Source organism: Gadus macrocephalus, chromosome 2, assembly GCF_031168955.1.
Source record: "Gadus macrocephalus chromosome 2, ASM3116895v1".
NCBI classification, from domain to species: domain Eukaryota; kingdom Metazoa; phylum Chordata; class Actinopteri; order Gadiformes; family Gadidae; genus Gadus; species Gadus macrocephalus.
In genome coordinates, this window is record NC_082383.1 from 949,583 (window position 1) to 964,582 (window position 15,000).

A 15,000-nucleotide genomic window follows, 5' to 3' on the forward strand; every position below is an offset into this window, starting at 1 on the left:
CATTTGCTTCATAATCCACCAATACACTGCCTCCAATATCCCTTACCTAGCTCTAGTTCCCTTCTGTGTGTGTGTGTGTGTGTGTGTGTGTGTGTGTGTGTGTGTGTGTGTGTGTGTGTGTGTGTGTGTGTGTGTGTGTGTGTGTGTGTGTGTGTGTGTGTGTGTGTGTGTGTGTTAGTGTTATTTGTATGTATACACTCAGAACGCACTGTGTAAACATTACAGGGTTGGTGGTCTGTGGTGATCTGTGTAAACATTATATTTCTTTGGTATTTAGCGACACCACGCCGTGAAGTCAGGAAGTTGGTGGTTCGGTTAAACATCACACAAACACACCTACATGGACAAACACACACAAGGTGGACAAACACACACACAAGGTGGACAAACACACACAAAGTACGGACCTAGGTATCAATCGTATGTAATTTGAGTGTTATATTATTTAAAAGCGCAGCACATGCTTTTTGCGTGTGTGTGTGTGTATGTGTTATTGTGTTTGTGTGTGTATGTGTGTGTTTTCAGCAAATGTCTATCTTTAATAGTGATGAGTCAGGTGGCTACTTCCAAGCATGTTGTTAGTTGTATACACTCGACTTGTTTTTCTCATGAAAGACGAATAGGGTTTCATTCATTCATTTCACCCCATCTCACATGAGGGAAGATTTTGTATAAAAAGGTGTGGAACGATGTTAGAAGTTGATTAGACATTTGGGATTGTTGCTTTACTTCCAACAAGATTTGGCAAGAGCGACACCTATTTATTTAATCGGATTGGCTTGAGGTTTTTAAACAACGTAAGGTCTTGCCCATATGTGGAGATCAATTGCTGCCTATCTGAGGCCAGACTGATGTCCATTGCAAAACGCAAACTTGACTGTCTGTAAGGTGGCTAGGTTTTTATATCTTAAGCCTTCCTCCATTGTCCTTAGCATGAAGAACGGCCGTCAGCAAGATGGCCCTGGGACAAGAACTCATCCTTAGCCGAGCAGAACTAACAGTTTCAGGAAATTCAACAGTTATTAAAACACTATAATCTTTAGTTTACTGATGAGTTTTGGTTCCATAGATGACTGTGTTGTTTTAAATTTTTTATCCAAAACCAAAACAATGTTATGTCAGATGCTTAGTTAGAATGCTTGTAGTTCCTTGTTTTCCCACCTTACCCTCACCCCCTCCTCAAAGCTCTGATAGGCAGAGGCAGCTGAAGTGTGTTTTGTGTGTGTGTGTGTGTGTGTGTGTGTGTGCGTGCATGCATGCGTGCGTGCATACATGTGTCCGTGAGTGTCAGTCTGTGTCCGTGTGTGTGTGTGTCGCTGTTTGATGTATGTGTGTGCGTATGTGTGTGACCATCTCTGTGTGTTTGTGTGTGTGTGAGTCTGTGTGTGTCCGTTTGTGTGTGTGTGTTGTTGTGATGAGGGTTGATTAGTCTGCAGCTAGTGGCCTGTATGGTGAATCCATCACATGTATAAGTGGCCGTGCTGACCCTGTCTGTCTACATTAGTCACCCTGCACTCAGAAGAACGTTCCCTCCCACCATAAGTATGGCCTGATGAGTGTCTGTAGTAACAATGTACTTACAATGATCGATGATTGTACTTTTGTGTGTGTGTGTGTGTGTGTGTGTGTGTGTGTGTGTATGTTTGCGTCTGTGTGTGTGTGTATGTATATGTTGGTGTGTATTTGCGTGTCTGTGTTACTGTCAGTGTGTGTGTGTGTATGTGTGAGTGTTTGTGTGTGTGTCAGTCTGGGTGTGTGTGTGTGTGTGTTTGGTGTGTGTGTGTGTGTGTATATATATATATGTTTGTGTGAGTGTGTGTTTGCGTGTCTGTGTTAGTGTCAGTGTGTGTGTGTATGTGTGTGTGTTTTGCTATTTCTCGATCAAATGGCTACCATATATTTGACCGTTTGAGTGTGTGTATCTACTAGCATCTGTGTGTCCATATCTTCTGTAGGGTTTGTAAGGATTGAACTATTGGTAATTTCTATGCACAGTTCCAGTATATATTGTATCGGTACATCTATTGGTCACTGATGCTGTTATGAACAGCAAGTGTGTTTTTGTGTGTGTGTGTTTATGTTAATGTGAGTGTGTTTACGTTGGTTTTTTTGTGTTTGTGTGTGTGTGTGTGTGTGTGTGTGTGTGTGTGTGAACCGATTTGTTTTTCTCTGTGAATGAGTGTGTGCCCTGGATCTGAGACTGCATGTGCGTGTGTATTTGTTTAGTCGGTCAATCATGACAAACACAAACCATGACCCTACAAGCCAAACTCTGGAGTCAGTGGAGAACCTGGATATAGCCCCGTGATGAGCAGTGAGCTGGCTGCTCTGCTCTGCCTGGCCGGGGTGACACGTAGCGAGCAGCGGGCTGAGGGAACGTCTCATCTCTTGGGGATCTCCACAACAAGCTCAACATACAATCGGAACCAATGTTAGTTTTGTGATGGAAGCACAACAATAATACGACAGCATTGCCATGATAACTCCAAGCATGCACACCTGATAGTTCATTATTTGAAGAATGGTAGGAAATCACCGCAATGTTAGTTATTTTGATGTGCGACAAATCCTTTCTTCAAAGGTTGCTGGGTGAGATCAGCACACACCTGCACTGTCCTCCAAACGAACACACAGACACACACACTAGGGCTGAGTATCGTGGCCAATTTCCTAAATCGATTCGATTTTGATTCATAAGGTTCTGAATCGATTAATCACGATTCGATTCGATTCAATCTGCTCTTAAATAATGAAAATGGCTCAACTGTGTTACAAAATACAAATGTGCTTCATTTTTTCTCTTCACCTTAAACTACAGGTTTTAAGTGCAAACTTTTAAATTGGACAGTTTAAACTTGAGCTGTAAACAAAACTGTTTCAAGTCTCAAAAGTGCAATTTAAAAATTAGAAAGGAATTGCAAGTGAAAGTGTACTTGAACTACAACATTCCATCACTGCATATGGCATCAAGGCATTCTTTATTAAAATGCAAAAATAATAATAATGGTAACAAAAAAAAAATATATAACTCATGCCCTATGAATCGATATTGCAAAATTTAATTGAAATTGAATCCAAAATCCATTAAATCGATTTTTGTATCCAGCCCTAACACACACACACACACACACACACACACACACACACACACACACACACACACACACACACACACACACACACACACACACACGCGCACACACCTCTAGGAGAGTGTCAGGAACACAACCAGTGGCCCTGCTCCAGTGTAGCTGTGTGTGTGCGTGCATGTAAGCGTGTCAATTTTTTCATTGCAACCACTGCTGTTTCCATGGCTACTCATCATGTTTGAGGGTACCGGCGGAGAAATTCTCTCGCCAAACTACCACCCCCGCAGTTCGGCAGTAAAAACAAACGAGACTGTCATTCCTGTCACAGATACACTATACAAGGAGTGGCATCACCGGCTCCTCGTTCCCCTATCATCTCTTTCCCTAGCCCCTTGTCTCACCATCTTTTTGTTTCTATCTCTGTCTCTCTCCGTCTTTATCGCTCGGCCTTGGTTTCTCTGGCATGTGCTTGTGACTGTGTCTCCCGGCCGGTATTCATTATTGTTGCACTAAGTCCAGCAAGCTGGTAGATGGATAGATAGATAAAAGATATATAATCCTGAGTTCAAAAAGAGTAGTGAGAGCGTAAAATGCCGCAATTTAAATCCAATTGGTTCTGCAGTGAAAAAGCAGAGTTTTACACGGAGCCAAGATCTGACAATCGGACAAAGTGTACTGCTTTCAGTTCAAAGTAGGATCTCCTCTCCTCCCTCTCCGTCTCTCCCTCTCTCTCACTCCCCTACCCTCTCTCACTCTGCTCTGCCTTCCATTTTCTCTGAGGTGTTGCAGTGAAGTTGCGCTGTGCCTTTCTCGTCTGCACAAAAAACACAAAGATCCTCCTCTATGCGCCAGTACCAAGACAGGATCACGTCTGTCACTTTGGTTTATGATGTTCTTATTACACAATATGTCTAGTCTAGACGGGGAGAAGACTAAATTAAGATGTACCGGACCAGTACACATTAGTCAAAAGAATGACTTGCTGATCAATGCGGGGACTATTCCCATTTGCCAAACAAACAAAAACTGCTCAGCAACGAGTTTTTTATTGGACACCTCAGCACTTACTCTAGAGTGCGGTCCCGCCAAATGAGAAGTAGACAGGGCTTGTCTGCATCGCATTTGACTAGTATTTCTTCTACCTCAGCCTATTACCAACCGTTGCACCAAATTTGCTGGTGTTGATGTCTGTTCTTTTAGCAAATTGGTGTGGAAAGCGAATCAACCCTCCCCCAGTTCAAGGCAGGTGATATGCCACAGCCATTGCTTTTGGCTTAAAAAAAATTGCTTAAATGGTTGATCAGCTATTCATCAGCCCCGATTAACATTCCCTCCAGATTTGGTGCGAATCCTTGCATCGCTTGTTGTCAGTCGTTAACAAGTACACGCACAAATGCCTCACCCATTGTCCCGCCCCCCTTTTTGTTAAATGGCGTGAACAAACAACCAACGAGAGAAGGGACAGAGGTTGAGGTAGATAACAAGTTGTGGGCTTCTTCATCTTTTATAGCCTCTGTTGGTTATCGTTCTCTCCTCCTCTGTCTTTCGGTCAGCTTGTTAGCCTGTCACTTTGTCCATCTATCCATTTGTCCTTCCCTATCTTTTTCCCTTTCTTTGGTCTGTCTGCGTGTCTGTCCCTCATCCATTCATCTGTGTCCGTCTCTCTGTCTCTCCTGCTCCGTCCGTCCCAATGCTCTCATTTTTGTTTCTGATATTAATTTATGCTTTTAGGCCAGATTGCCTTGTTGCCTTTGCTGTTAAGTAGATTCACTGCTGTATCTAATGAGCTTGGTCGTGTACACACACAGCTTTCATCTTGTGGATATGTGTGCGTGCCTGCATGCGGTCGTGTCTGTGTGCCCGAAAGATAATCAGAGGGTGTACACACACACATTCGGCTTAGAAAGGCTCCAGAGTAGTCTCGTCTTGTGTATCCTTTTGTTAGCCGTCCTTTGGATCTGCTTGCGTGTGTGAATGTGTGTGTTTTTGTGAGGGTCTGTTGGTGTGGAAAAAAAGACACTTGAGTGTTTGGGTGAACACTGTCTGTGATATCTGTTTAAAAAACGAAGATTCTCCAAACCCCTAGACAACCACGATCAATACAAACACAGGGCAGGCCGATGGTCAGTCGGCCATGTTTGGAACCATCCCCTCCATCACCCAGGAAACCCAACGTTTAGCCTCGCACGGCCAAGTTACCCTCCACGTAAACACGTCTGTTTACACCCACTGTGTGTCTCTGGTTGTGTCTTGAGCATCTTTATGCCTGTGTGTGTGTTTGCACTGCACACAAGCAAGCTTGCAGTTGCGCACGCACATCAACTTTTCTGTGTATATCGCTTAGTCTGTGTGTGTGTGTGTGTGTGTGTGTGTGTGTGTGTGTGTGTGTGTGTGTGTGTGTGTGTGTGGCTGTGTGTGGCTGTGTCATGGTGTTTCCGAAAGGCACAGTAATGCAGTGATGAGATGAATAAATAAAACATTGGTAGAGACCATCTCCAGGAAGCATGGAGGAGGTTGTCATGGCAATACACATAGCACTCTTTGACTTTTTGTGTGTGTCTGTGTGTGTGTGTGTGTGTGTGTGTGTGTGTGTGTGTGTGTGTGTGGTTGGGTGCGTGTGTGTTTGTTATTTCAAAGTCTGTGAGCAAGGGATGGAGCTCAGCCCTTCTCTTCCAGTGTATTTGTTGCTATGTCTCTGTCTAGAATGCCCTGGCGTTTCTAATCAAATACACAAATAGTCAACAACACCGCATTCAGTTTATACCACATCAATTTCATTTCAAGGGTTGATCTTCTGTAGCACAGTTTGAAGCACCAAAGTGCTGGATTGACTAAGAATGGGCAACCATAAATTGACGACTAGTTTAGCTTGTAAAAATCGCCCAACTTTCTCCCTGTATATGTATATTCTCGGTGATATGCTTGTTCGATTCTTGGTGATATGCTTGTGAGATACACCTAATGTCGGTCTGGGTTATTCTGTGCATTGTTATAGATGAACCAATAGCGACATATGTCTTAAAGAACCAAACAGTGTTTGTGTGTGTGTGTACATACGTGTGGTTGAGCGATTGGTGATGTGTGTGCGTGTATGTGAGCCTCTGATTTCGTATTGTGTTTGAAGATGGCTTTCCAACAGTGGAGTAATACGTGTGATCGGGCCAACACTTGCAGATGCATCAACAAACCTCTTTCTCTCCTGCTCTCTACCTCTGATTAGCCCTGCGCCAACCTCCCGGGTTTGGCCTTCAGAAAGACTTAGGCCTAATCCCATTTCTACCCCTTACCCCTTCCCCCTCCCCCTTGTTTTGAAGGGGTAAGGGGAAGGGTTAAGGGGAAGGGGTAAGGGGAAGGGTTAAGGGGTAGAAATGGGATTGGGCCTTAGTGTCAAATATTATAGAAATGTTTACCTCTGTTTGTGTTCATGTGTCAGAAAATCACCCCATTGTGTCTAAAATGTAGCACTTTAAGCAGTTTGATTAAATGATGAATTTATGTACTCACATGATTCTTGCAATTTGTGGGGTTGTATCTCCACGGTTGAATGCCCTTGTTGTAAGTAGTGTCGGATGAAGGTCTTAGCTAAGCAAATGTTTTGTTGTGTGTGTGTGTGTGTGTGTGTGTGTGTGTGTGTGTGTGTGTGTGTGTGTGTGTGTGTGTGTGTGTGTGTGTGTGTGTGTGTGTGTGTGTGTGCCATTTATCTCTCACTCTCTTCTTCGACTGGGCTCAAAGATGAGTGGCCATTTACATTATAATACCCACAAATGTTGAACCAAATTAATAAAAAAACTCAACATTTGGTTTTATATGCAACTGTATATGATTATGTCCATATCCATACCAGGGACAATTAAATGGACTCAAAAGGCATACAGTAAAATAAACATTTAATAACAATGAACAATTTATTTTCATCAATGGTGTTTAAAATGGCTTCATCTTCAAGTTGTGTGACCCATGTTACTAAGTGAACACACATTCAGACAAAGGGGAAGCCTATGCTGTTGACTAGCTAGAAGTGGCTTGAAGACTAGCACAACATCTATTACATTTCCATTGAAGGTCGAGAGTGGATAAGTGCTTTATTGGCCTAGTTTTGACTCAAGGTTGGCAATCTATGGTGCTAGAGGCTTGGTAGAGGTGTGAGTATCCGTGTGTGTGTGTGTGTGTGTGTGTGTGTGTGTGTGTGTGTGTGTGTGTGTGTGTGTGTGTGTGTGTGTGTGTGTGTGTGTGTGTGTGTGTGTGTGTGTGTGTGTGTGAACTGGTGTGTGTTCATGGCGATGATGTTGGAAGGTGTGTAGTTTATGCTTTAAGTGCACGGATACAGTTTAAGTGTGCCTTTTGAAAAAGCCACAAATGCATCCATGCATACATGATGGTCTTTATACATGGAGTGTGTGCTGGAGCTGAGGGAAAGCGGAAGAGAGAGAGAGAGAGAGAGAGAGAGAGAGAGAGAGAGAGAGAGAGAGAGAGAGAGAGAGAGAGAGAGAGAGAGAGAGAGAGAGAGAGAGAGAGAGAGAGAGAGAGAGAGAGAGAGAGAGAGAGAGAGAGAGAGAGAGAGAGAGAGAGGCACTGTGTGTTAGCGTGGGACACTGGGATTTTCTAAGATGCTGGGATGCTCTTACATCCAACTCTTACCTGGTAACTAGGCAACAGAACAGCTCTGCTACACACAGGAGCTGTGTGTGTGTGTGTGGGTGTGTATGTATGTTTTGTGTCTGCGTGGGTGGTTGGTTGTTTGACTGCTGAGTCAATATTTCAATTATTTATGATTGTACCTCTTTATGTTTCGGAAGAAACTAAGTGTATCAAACTATCCTACTACTGGAAACCAAAACGGGAGGCTATTGTGATTCACAATCTAACATCCATCACCACTTGAGAGATACACTTGACATTTGATTACGGATCAAACTAAACCTTCGACCTCAGCTGAAATGTAAACACAACATAATTATATATTGTGCAATATATGCCAGATGTTGATGATTAAAATGTTTCTTGTTGCCCATACCAAAAAGGATGACATTTTACTAAATCCTTTTTCTTCTGTTGCCGAAACAGTGCAAGGCCCATTTGCCTCTAATGCCAGTTGTGAAATCAGGGGCCAACCTTGCAGTGCATTTCTACTGCAGTGTTGCAGTGCAACCCACACCAAATATGGAGGAGCTGGTGTTGGTTTGTGCACAGAGGCTTTCACTCTGTAGAACCAAAGAGTAAAGAAACAGATGTAAGTGATAAACGCGAGAGATGTCAGATGTGGCCATACTAATACGTTTGTCTTTTTTTTTGTCTTTTTTGTAGAGAAATCAATACTTTGATAGATGGAGGTGTTGGTGAAATGACAAACCTCCAGTTCAAATGTGCAGCACACAATCCACAGTAGTAGTCATGTCACGGCAGTCCTCTGTCCTCCACTTCCATTTTCTCTGATTGATTTTTGCAACGGAAACAAAATGAATGTTGACTAAACCGGTCTGACTGCCACTACTACGTAAATTAACCTCAACATGCTGCGTTCATGATTTAAAATGGGTTTGAAAGACCTTGGCTCCCAGATGGATGGCCACACCCTGTTTTTAAATCAAGGCCACTCCCATCACCGCGACAGGGGAGGGAGAGAGGAACTGCCCTCACACAGGGCGCAGCGGTGCGTCTCTGTGCACGAGAAACTAGTCTCCCGCAAGTCGGGATGATAAAATGGAAAAGCAATGAGCTGTCCTCCCTCGAAATGATCCATTGTCCGCTGGATCGAATTCGCCATTGTCTATACGCCTCATACAGGCTGCTCAACTCTGATTCACGCGCACAAACACACGTGGGTGCGCATGCACGCACACACACGCACGCATGCACGCGCACACACACACACACACACACACACACACACACACACACACACACACACACACACACACACACACACACACACACACACACACACACACACACACACACACACACACACACAAGAGCGCTCCCACATACAAACAGGCACACTCACACACACACACAAACAAACACACAAGCACACAGGGTCAATATTTGAATAGATTAATCTACTTTGGACTGATTGATGATCTCTAATTGTCACTCCAAGGTACAACAGGCCTATCAAACCCTATTTCCCCTTACTGCTACATGCCATTTTGTTCCCGTAGATGTGTTTGTGTAAGAACATGCTTGTGTGTGCTTCTGTGTGTGAATCTGTTTGTGTGCGCGTCTGTTTTTGTCTGAGATGCCACTTAGTACTCATTATTTTTTAATGAGGAAATACTGAGCTTACAGGCCCTGTGTCTGTTTTCTAATAGACATCTATTATAGCGGTTAATCTCACACACACACACACACACACACACACACACACACACACGCACACGCTCTCTCGCTCCTTGATGGCTGCCTGATTGCTTAGCTTCGCGGTGCAGTGTGTGTGAGCCAGCGGGGGTGTGGCAAGCCTGGCAGCTGTGGCAACTGTCCAGGCTTCAGCTCCACGTGGCTGTAATGGGGGCGTTCTGCACTTGTCTCAAGAGAGAAGAAACTGTCTATACGTCACAGCTGGGCTCAATGCTCGCCAGCAGCAGGTACCTGCTCCCGTCATACTGTCTGCTGTTTAATTATCAGGCACCTTCTCACTAGGGCTGAGAAGGTGTGCAATCGCAATGAAATAGAACGCGATTTGCAAATCGCAAAGGCTGCAAAAATAAATAAATAAATAAGGAACTTTAGAAAGAAAAATTGCATACTAAATTACAATCGCAATTAGATTATTTCCCCAAATCATTCTGCCCGTCTTCTTACTGTGTTCGCCGTCGTTCTTTGTACCACGCAACAGCCGCAGTCTTCTTCTGTGATCTGAAATGGACCAGAGAGGGATTTGGAATGTAAAGGAGGTTGGATGTATGATTCTTTTGTGTGTGACGTCAACAATGCTAGGTCTAGATGATTATAATTGAGTGGGTGCATTCAATTGCCAATGAACAATGCACATTTTCAGTAAAGCTATACATTTTGATTATTGGCCCGAATGTGTCTATGCATGTACTGTATGTATGCATGTGTGTGTCTTCTCTCTTCTGCATAGACGTGTGACCAGCAGCTTGGTATGAACAGTCGAGTGCTAACATGCATGTTTGTCGTCAGACCTCCCACACACTGAGGTCTGGTCTGGTTTGTTCCGGCGAGCGTCCTCGTGTCGGCATGGCGATTTGCTGAGAGCCAGGAACAGCCAACTGCTAACTAATGAGGGAGCGAGAGAGAGGGAGACAGAGAGAGAAATGGAGGACCATTAGTCTTTGAATGAGTAGCGCGGTCGCAATAGAGATGTCGTGAAATTAAATCAAGCAATGATTACTAGTACTTTTGACCAAATGTTTGAATAGAAAATGTATTTAATCATTATAAAAGTCCAAAAGGAAGTATTATTCAATGTCAGGAGTAGGCCTAAAGCAGTTTCAATCGAAGGCAGAGGAACAAGAAAGTCTATATTCACCATGAGGTACATGACATCTAACAGAACAGCTCTGGGCCAGAAGGTTCCATCATTCTAAAGCATATTGATGTCCAGCCGTAGCCATAGGACTACAATACAGATTGGTTTGATAGTCATGCACTACCTCATCTAAGAGCAGAGGAGGAAAGGGGAAACCGCTAGATCCTTCAACCAATGATTGCTCTATAATTATCAGTGATGAACTGCCGTTTTGAACATCTTGACAGTTTTATGGAAGTCCTGCAGGAAATATAAACATGTGTTTTGACGGTATGTGTGACATGTGTTCTGCATGTGGAGTGTGTTGAAAAGCTGAAGGTTACACATGATTTTTCTTTCAGGGATATGTTCTTGTATGAAGCGTATGTGTGTCTTTGTGGGTTTGTGTGTTTGGAAAAAAGAGATTGAGGAGTGTGTTTGGGAGAGGAGAGTGTGTTTATGAAATGAAAAAGGCATTTTCACAGTGATATTGATTGTGTGAATGCTGACGTTTTCGTGTGTGTTTGTGTGTGTGTGTGTGTCTGTTCATAGAGTGACACTGACATGTTAACACATTTCAGAGTGTTATTGCTAAGAGCCATTCTTCATCTCTGTTCAGAGCAGAGAGAGAGAGAGAGAGAGAGAGAGAGAGAGAGAGAGAGAGAGAGAGAGAGAGAGAGAGAGAGAGAGAGAGAGAGAGAGAGAGAGAGAGAGAGAGAGAGAGAGAGAGAGAGAGAGAGAGAGAGAGAGAGAGAGAGAGAGAATAGTGAAAGGTAAAAACAACAAGTAATATGACACAACCCTCCGTTCGGCGCCTCTGCCGGCCCTATAGATGGGGGTCAAGAGGGCTCGCGGCAGGAGGAGTGCATGCTGGGATAATAGAGGACCAGCCAGCAGGGCAGGGATAGCTGGATGGTGGGCTGAATCGATGGACGGATGATAGATGGTTGAATGAATGTGATGCAGCGGGAAGGGAGGGCTGCAGGTTCATAAGAAAATCCTCACCAATCGTACGAGTCGTGGTTTTTGACTTCATCGTGCTTGTGTGAGTTCGGGAATTTTTTCGGTGAACGCCATCTTCCAGCCCAGAGGCTGCTGTTAAAATGGTAAAATGCTATTACTGCTGTAAAACATAGCGAGTTGAGGAAGACGGGTGGCTGTGCTCGTGTCCTCACAGACGGATGGATGTTATGAGTGGAAGGACGGGTTGGCCGAGGGACCCAAGCACTGAATGATGAATAATTGGTGGATGACCGGAACGGGTGAGGAGGAGTAGGAGTGAGGCAGGAAGGAAGGACTGAAGGAGAACTGGGAAGTGGGTTGGACGGGCAGAGGAGAGGGAGGGAGAGCAGGCGGGCACTCAAAGTGGCCTGCAGGGAGCTCACTCAGGGAGCGGCCGTACTGAAAGAGAGCACAACGTGTGTGTGTGTGTGTGTGTGTGTGTGTGTGTGTGTGTGTGTGTGTGTGTGTGTGTGTGTGTGTGTGTGTGTGTGTGTGTGTGTGTGTGTGTGTGTGTGTGTGTGTGTGTGTGTGTGTGTGTGAGAGAGAGACAAAGAGAGTGTGTGTGTTCATGTTTGTATGTGCGTGAGTGAGAAGTATGTTCATGTAATGAAACTAACATTTTCCTAGTGATATTGATTATGTGTGTGTGTGTGTGTGTGTGTGAGGTCCACATGCCCCCCCAAGCAGAGTGGACACAATGAGGTTCTCAGAATCAGCTGCTGATTTGAAGAAGGCAGGGCTGTCACAAGACACTTATAATCACCTAGAGAACACACACACACACACACACACACACACACACACACACACACACACACACACACACACACACACACACACACACACACACACAAATCATCTGCTAAATAACTAAATAGTAACATGTAACCGTAGAGCTCTGCTATAAGAGTTATGAGTGATGTCTTTGTGTGTGTGTGTGTGTGTGTTTCATGGGGACAGGATCCCTAACCTTATGTCCTGCCTCTTTCTACTCTTCTCGTTAGACTGAATCACATTTCTCACAATCATCTTACATGCACACACACACACACACACACACACACACACACACACACACACACACACACACACACACACACACACACACACACACACACACACACACACACACACACACACACACACACACACACACACACTCTGGTGCACTTATGTTGAACTTTCTGATGCAGACTAAATATCAAACAGTGAAAAACAAAATAACACAATAAAAAATAAAGACCCAAGTGAGGGGTCCAAGGAGATTAATTCGAAGGAGATAGCTCATTTACATCAGATGAAACCAAGGACAGAGAAACAGTAATAGGTATTGAAAGGAAAAAAAGGATCAGGGAAAGTAGAGAGAATTGAAGAGAGAGAGAGGCAGCGAATGCAAAGCTTTTCCGGTGGTCTGCTGCCGTGACAACCGTAGCACTCATAAATGTATGACCCTTCAACAAATAATGTATGATTTGACATCCCTGCCTCCTCCTGGGAAAATAATAACTACAACTAAAATTGAAAACTGTTTGTTGAAAAATTTAGATGTTGCTACCCACCCAGTGTACCACAGGTAAAAGAATAGTCATTGTGAGGATGATGGTAAATTACCAGCTAAAGGCGAAGCTCAGAAGGACATCTGAAGTACAAAAACATCTAATTAGTTTAACATTTCAACTTTAACTTAACTTGTAAACAGTGAGTGTGCAGAACCAGGTGTTGAAAACAATAAACAATATAATGTAATGCACACACACACACACACACATACACACACACACACACACACACACACACACACACACACACACACACACACACACACAGCGTGGTCAATCTAATATCAGAGAAGGAGGAGGGGGGGGGGGGGGGGGGGAGTAGTTACATCAACACACACTCACACACCTCTTCAGAAGCCTCCATTATTTAATTGAAGCTACATAATACCTTGCCCACTCACAATCTATGTATCTCTCTCTGGTCCATCTGTAATGTAACTTCATAGGTCTTACTGCAGCTCCTCCTGTAAATCATATTAGCAGCCCGGACAAGGGATTGAAACGGAAGTGTGTCACGCTTAAAAGGCTCCCCGCTTCTTCTCTGCAGGCAGCTCATCCCGTTGACAAGTTATAGAAACAGTGATCATCTAAAGAGGCCATAAAGCGCTGGGGAACGGGGTTCCTATTTACTCCAGTGACTATCAGAAGGGTGTGACGTGTGAGAGAGGGAGAGACATAGAGAGGGAGGGAGGGAGAAGAGCGATAGAGTGAACGATAGAGAGGGATAGTGAGAGAAAATGAAACAGTAAGTATTGCTGTCTTTTCAGTATTGGGTATAAATGACAGGAATTCGACTTTGTTTCTGTGTGTGTGTGTGTGTGTGTGTGTGTGTGTGTGTGTGTGTGTGTGTGTGTGTGTGTGTGTGTGTGTGTGTGTGTGTGTGTGTGTGTGTGTGTGTGTGTGTGTGTCAGCTTACATAAAGAGAGTAGGGAGTCTGATGTCAAGTGACTTAACACAGCATTTCTCCAATAGACTCAAAGGCTACCGTGTGTGTGTGTGTGTGCCAATAGGTGTGTGTGTGTGTGTGTGTGTGTGTGTGTCTATGTGTGTGTGTGTGTGTTTGCATGGTTGTTTTACATAGACATTTTAAAAGGGTGATGTGATCCGACTTGATTTGTGTTTAGTTAGGCGGTGACATGTCTGACCTTTTAAACCGGAGATGCAGGAAGAGAGCAATGGATGCAGGACAGGAAAGAAAGAAAGAATGGATGAAAAAGACACTGGATGACAAATATGTCTCAGAGGGGGAAAAGAGAAAGATGGGGAGACTGGAGGATGTCAGGATTCGGCAGAAAATGAGGTGTGGTTAAATAAATCAATAGTCAAACAAGAAAACTAAAATTGGAATGGACATGATCCCCACTGAAAGGTGATCCGTTTAAAACAAAGGGCTCATTCAAGAATAATCTAAGGAATAGATAGATAATAGAATAGATAGGCCAGCACTGAACAGGTGTCTTATATGTTTGGGTATGTGACAAATAATTGACAGTTATGTTTATTTGCAAGGATTAAGTGATGGGGGGGGGGGGGGGGGGGGGTAAACACAGCAAGGCACACTCTAACACAAACACACACATACACACACACACACACACACGCACACACACACACACGCACACACACACACACACACACACACACACACACACACACACACACACACACACACACACACACACACACACACACACACACACACACACACACACACACGCCAGGAGGTTCCAGATTGCTGAAGCGTGTGACAGTTTTTAGTTTGATAAACAGCACTCGGAGGAGGGGCGGAGGAGAGGGACAGGAAGATGAGTAGAGGAGAGCACCAGGGACGGGAGAAGAGGAGAGGAGGGGGGGAAGAGAAGGAGAGAGAAGAGGGGAG

General features: G+C 44.2%; 1 protein-coding gene across 1 annotated transcript in view; it reads left to right on the top strand.

Annotated features, from left to right (window-relative positions):
* Positions 1-15,000, top strand: part of LOC132474253 (voltage-dependent T-type calcium channel subunit alpha-1H-like) — a 39,191-nt gene that overhangs the window by 330 nt on the left and 23,861 nt on the right. The gene's annotated exons all lie outside the window — the stretch shown is intronic.